Raw genomic sequence first — 6454 nt, forward strand, 5'->3', positions numbered from 1 at the left:
GCTTGGAGAATTCAGAGAAGTGCTGCATAAAGCAAAAACATTCATTACTGTGATAGTGGTGGATCTCATGTTGCCACTGCAGACTTTCACTGGCATCTCAGCCTGTGCCACTGCCATTACAATGCCCTCTTCCTTTGCTCAGTATGTATCATTACCCTCATCCTAGCATGAAAACAAGGTGCTAGTGACTGCTGACACTTTAAATCTCTAGAGCTGTTCTGAGCAGGGTTGGATGATACAGTGGTTAAAAACATTGGCAGATAATCTGCAGGAAAGCTTCTGCCATTGCTACCACCAGTGGAACTGCCCCAGTGACAGCTGTGATGGGTTGGATTACAGAACCCCCCCTAGGAGCTGCCAACTGATGTGCCAAGATTACCTCTGCTCCTGTTTTCTCTGCCAGCTCGGGACCCCAGCGCCCTGTCTTGCTGAGCCAGACACTCCCGTATGCTCCAACAAAGACCCAGGGTCTGAATTACTTGCCCCAAAGCTGCAGGTTTACCTGAAAATAGCTCACAGAAGTGTGCTTGTCTTTAGCACTCAGATGCCCAACTCCCAATGGGATCTAAACCCAAATAAATTCATTTTACCCTGTATAAAGCTTATACAGGGTAAATTCATAAATTGTTTGCCCTCTATAACACTGATAGAAAGATATGCATGGCTGTTTGCTCCCCTCAGGTATTCAGACATACTCAGAGTTAATTAAGTAAAAAGTGATTTTATTAAATACAGACAGTAGGATTTAAATGGTTCTAAGTAGTAACAGACTGAAGAAAGTAAGTCACCAAGCAAAATAAAATAAAATGTGCAAATCTATGTCTAATCAAACTGAATACAGATAATCTCACCCTCAGAGATGCTTCAGTAAGTTTTTTTCCTCAGACTGGACACCTTCCAGGTCTGGGCACAATTCTTTCCCCTGGTACAGCTCTTGTTCCAGCTCAGGTGGTAGCTAGGGGATTCTTCATGATTGTTCTGTTCCATCCCTTTATATATCTTGTGCATAAGGCAGGAATCCTTTGTTTCTCTCTGGGTCGTTCCCCCCCCCCTCCCCCCCCCCAAGCACCAGGTTAAAGATGGATTCCAGTTCATGTTGACATGATCACATGTCACTGTAAGACCCCAAGCCTTCATTCTTTCCAGCCTGACTCAAAGGAAGGCTTGCCTGCAAACAGAGCCCCAGTCAGTTGTCCTGGCTGATGGGAGCTATTAAGATTCCAAACCACCATTAATGGCCCACACGTTGCATAATTACAGTAGGCCCTCAGAGTCATATTCTAGTCCCAGATACAAGAGTGGTACATTTATACAAATAGGATGATCACACTCAGTAGATTATAAGCTTTGTAATGATACCTTACAAGAAACCTTTTGCATGAAGCATATTCCAGTGACATTGTCTTCACTCATTACCATATTTTTATAAAACCATACAGACTGCACAAAGTCACAACAGCAATGGTGGAAAATTAGTCCAGTGTAGTAGAAAAGCCCCAACAGAGCTGGAATTATCAAATCCCTGGTACACAGAGCAATGGAGAGAATCCACCCCCGCCCCAACCTCCAAGAGCGAGGCAAACCTTTGCAGAGTCTCATATAATTGCCTTTCACCACTTCTTAATTCTCCCTGAATAAGGGTAATAGCAATATACAGGACTGTTCACATTCACAACACTTTACCTGCTAGATCCTCACAACTGAAAAAGAGAGAAAAGATGGTCCAGTGCTCCAGGCATCAGCCTGGGACTGGAGAGAGCTGGATTCGAATCCTTCCTCCGCTGCAGACTTTCTGGGTGACATTGGCCAAGTCACTTAGCCTCCCTGTGCCTCAGTTCCCCCTCTGTAAGATGGAACTAGTAGCGCTTCCTTACCTCAGGAGAGGATTGTGAGGAGAACTCAGGGCCGGCTCCAGGCACCAGTGTAGGAAGCTGATGCTTGGGGTGGCCAATTCAAAGGGGCGGCACGTCCGGGTGTTCGTCGGGAATTTGGCAGCGGGTCCCTCTCTTCCTATTTGAGCTGAAGAGGAAGAGAGGGAGGACCCGCTGCCATATTGCCATCGAAGAAGCGGCACGATTGAGCTGCCACTGAAGTGCTGCTGCTCGTCTTTTTTTCCGCTTGGAGCGGCAGAAAAGCTGGAGCCGGCTCTGGGAGAACTACATTAAAAACTGGGGTGCTCAGGTGCTGTATTAATGGGGGTGGGGAACCCAAATCTCCCCTGCAAGGTGGGTAATTCCCATTTACAGATGGGGAACTGAGAGGTGAAGTGACAGGTCAGAGAAGGAGCCATTGGCAGAGCCAGGACTAGTACTCAAGATTTCCCAACCTGTGTCTAAACTATTGGATCACGTGTCTCTCCAGATTTTTTCCTTCCTCCCTCTTTCTTGATAAATCCTTCACAAACTCTGCAGTGGTGACATCACTGCAGCTCAAATGGGACCAAAAGGTATCTGTCTTTTAATTCCTGATGGGATTACATGCTTTTGCACTCGGAAGAACCTGGATTGTGGTCTGGGAATGGGGGGGAGGAGAGCGAGTGAGCCTGCAGTTCCAGCACAGTTATCTAACGTCATAGCAAAGAGAAACAGAAACTAGCCAGCCAAGGCCTTGGGAGAACAGGATCAATCTGCCTTTCCTCTTCAAACGCCCCTGCTTGAATTTTCTCTCACCCCTCCACGTGAGAGTTGTTCTTTCAAATGGCACAGATCTATTCAGGGACTAGCACCATATTTAGTCCTGGTGGCTCAGCACCTAGATTATCCCCTTAATCCCTCTAGGGGGAGTTGGAAACTAATCTGCAGGAGTTTTCCATCAACAAAAGCTGCGATGGGGGCAGGGGGAAGGCAGGTGCTGCTAGCACTGTTGGTGGTGCTACTGTTAGGCTGTGGTAGCGTCCAGGAGGTGCTAGGTACTAGTGTTCCTGCTTTAAGGAATGGAGAACTTGTGTTACAGGGGGAGGTTAAAAGTGTTTTAAATACATCTAGTTTGGTCAATGATGATAAACAGGGGATTCAGTCTCCGAGTAACCAGGTTGTACACAAGAAGGAGAGAGAGGGGCATACAGTGGAATTTAAAGGAGTATAACTAAGGCCTTGGTTGCACTGAGGGTACATCTACACTGCAATAAAAGACCGGCAGCACAGACGTGGTGGGCCTGGGTCAGTTGACTCGGACTTGTGGGGCTGTAAAATTGCAATGTAAAGGTTGGGGCTTGAGCTGGCACCTGGGGGCTCAGACCCTGTGAGGTGGGGGTGTCTCAGAGTCTGGGCTCCAGACCCAGTCTGAACTTCTACACTGCAATTCTGCAGCCCGAGCCCAGTGAACCCAAATCAGCTGATCCAAGTGTTGAGACTCAGTGCCTCCGGTGTTTTATCGCAGTGTAGACATACCCTGAGTTACCAGCAGTCCAGCTCACCAGTGGTAGCAGTGGGGAGAGCTCTAGTGTAGGCCTGCTCTCAGCTGGGATAGATGACCTGGCAGTATAAAAACCAGAGCCTTGCTTACCCGAGAGCTCTCCTCAGTGCTACTACTGGTGGAGCTGCACAAGCAGCTGTATAATGGTGTAGGGGGGTGTTAAGGAAGAGCTTAGTCGAGACACGGCCATAATGGGATGAAGTTGAGCAAACAGAACATTTTAGCTGGATGTCAGGAAATCATTTCTACCTGGCAGCCTGTGTCGGGTCTATTGCATTATGACCTATCCTCCCAAGGGAAGGGATGGGATAAAGCCCTGGGAACGTACTATAGGGAACAGCCCTGCTCTGGGCAAGGGGCAGGCAGGGACGTGCGAGAAGTATCCATATAGATTTTTGCCATCTCCAACACCTGTGATTCTACATCCTTTAAAGCTTTTGGGAAACAGAAAAAAACATTGACTGGGGATGGGCTGTGACCCACCAATCTCGTGCCATTTGTGGCTCCAGGACTGGATTTGAACGCATGCGTCTAGAGATGAAAGGGCAGCATATTTCTTCCCCAGGTTTTATGCTTCTGAAATGACAGAAACTACCAGTCATTGTCCTGGCTCCAGGAGACAGGAATTTCATATTTCCTGCCAGGCGCTCTGTCCTTAACGGTTACCAGGGACTTTGTTGTTCTTTGTTTGGGTTTGAGATTTTTTTTAATTTTTTTTTTTGTTTCTTTGTTTGGGAGGCGGGCATTGGCTTGGTTAAATACTGGCAGCCCGTTCTCTGCCAAAATGGGGAGAAACTTGCCCCTAGTTATATAATGATGGCATATGTGTGTGTGTGTGTGAGAGAGAGAGAGCCGGACCGAGGAGGGCAGGTCAAGGGCCTGCTGAGTGAGCTAGGATGAGTGCTGGTCATTTTTTCCAGAGAGGATGGGAACAGCGGGAAAGGACTTGAGGGAAAGAGAGGAGCACTGTTTGGGCATGACTGATGCCTACAGCTGCAGGAGGTGCTGTAACCAACACTGGCTGTAAAGGCACCTGGCTAGTGTGAAAGGATTTGGAGTCAGTGAGAATGCACCCATTTACACTGGGGCTAAATTTGGCTCTCTCTCTTTGACACTCCATATAAACAGTTCCCAGCACAGTCAGACTCCTGAAAGCGGAAGCAGCACCACAACCCTAGGATATGGGAACCCCAAAGTGGCCAGGCCCAGGCCATCAGAGGTGCTCAGAAGGAGTGGAATTAACCCATGCCCTCCTCCCCGCCACCACCACCTATTAAAGAAAGAGAGGGAGCAATATCAGAGGGATAAACTGTCCAGACATGCTTGTGGTGAACTAGAGATCACCAACTGCTCCCCTGCTCCTGCCCCAACAGGGACTCTAATGCAGGAATTCCTGAAAAGAAGGATTCCAGTCTGGGACTACAAAGGAATCCAAGTGGCAGAGTCCTCAGGGGTGAATTGTGACCAGACTGAATGGATTGGCCAATCCAGAGACTACATCCTGATCCAGCAAAACACCTAAGCATGCAAGAAATCCCACTGAAGTCCTGTGCTTAAATGTTTTGCAGAATTGGGGCCTACAGGACAGAAGGTAAATCATAAAACAAAATGATTGTTAAGAAAGATAAAGGATCTTGGGGGGGGGGGAAATCAATGGAAACACTAGAAAAGGGTGAAAAACTATAGACAAATCAGTTGGGGGAAAACGGATTCTGCAAGCCGGTAGAAAAGGGACTGAATTAGAAGAAAAAGAAGAGACCATGAAGAGAAAAAGGAAAGAAAGAAAAATACAAAGCATGTCTAGTCTATTATTTTTACTATAGAGAAAGTTTGCTTCATGCAACATTTTGAAGCTGTGGTTTAATGGTGAATTGGCTGTTTCTAGCAACAGCAATTAATCCATCCATTTCCCTTGGCTATGAAAGAAGGACGGGTGATCTTCCTTTCCCAGGCCGCTTTGGATGCTGCAGAACCACCTTAATTTTCTTCCTGAAAGTTGACAGCTGGGTCTAAGAGATTGCTATCACAGCTGACATCACTTCCGGGCACCTTATTTACATATTTCAGCCTATCTTGAGACTGAAAGGTGAGACCCAAGGTGAAAAAATGGGCTTGTGCCCTATTTTGTGATGAACATAGGAGGCCCAAAAGGTGTTTTCCACCCCACCCCACCCCCCTCATCCCTGCTTGTTTATTTTTATCTTTAAACTATCCTGACTGTCAAGACTGTTTCTTCCTGTCCTGCTAAAGGACTCATCGGTCTCAGATGTACCTTGTGATTCTTATCTTCCCTCTCAAAGCTTTATAGTGCTCTACAGATCTTTCCTTGTCATGCTTGGAAATAATCAGGGTTTTTAATTAAAATGTCCTACTTTGTCAATGTTTTTCAAGTCCCCTGTCTGTCTTGCATGGACATGGAAGGTCCCGTTACACTTTTCTTAAGAGCATGTTGTTGCCCCCATGTCTTTGGCCAAAATTTCCCTGCACCACATGTGTACAGCATACTGCACCACCAACTACCATTCCCCACCCCAGGGAATTCCAAGCAGGATTTTTGTCAACATTGTGAAAAAAAAGTCTTAAGCAATCTGCAAAGAGAGCAGCAAAACTCGTCTGCCTGGTAGAGTTGGTTCATTAACAAGAAGTTGAACCAAACTGTATTGGAAAACTTGGGGAATGTTATAAAGTAGTTGCTTAACCCAGGGTGTTGCCTTTTGGAAATGGACTGTTTAGTACAGGTTTCACTGTATTTTGTAAAGAGCTGCGGTTCTTTTAGTGCTATAGGATGCAGTAGAATCTTGCTCTGGTAAAGTCTTTGTGATCCCCAAACCCTAGTAAAACGGAGGGTTGGCAAAATTGGACATGTATTGTAATAAAGGCGTAACACACAAGTGCTGGGACATTAGGAGCTTGATCTTTATTTCCTGTCTCCATTCCTGTCTGACATAAGTCAGAATTATAATTACAAAAGATTAAGACCCTGTCACATGATGGGGGTTGGTATCCACTGACTACAGCTACTATTGCAGGGCTGAAGTTG

The sequence above is a fragment of the Mauremys mutica genome, chromosome 1 (assembly GCF_020497125.1).
Source record: "Mauremys mutica isolate MM-2020 ecotype Southern chromosome 1, ASM2049712v1, whole genome shotgun sequence".
Lineage (NCBI taxonomy): Eukaryota > Metazoa > Chordata > Testudines > Geoemydidae > Mauremys > Mauremys mutica.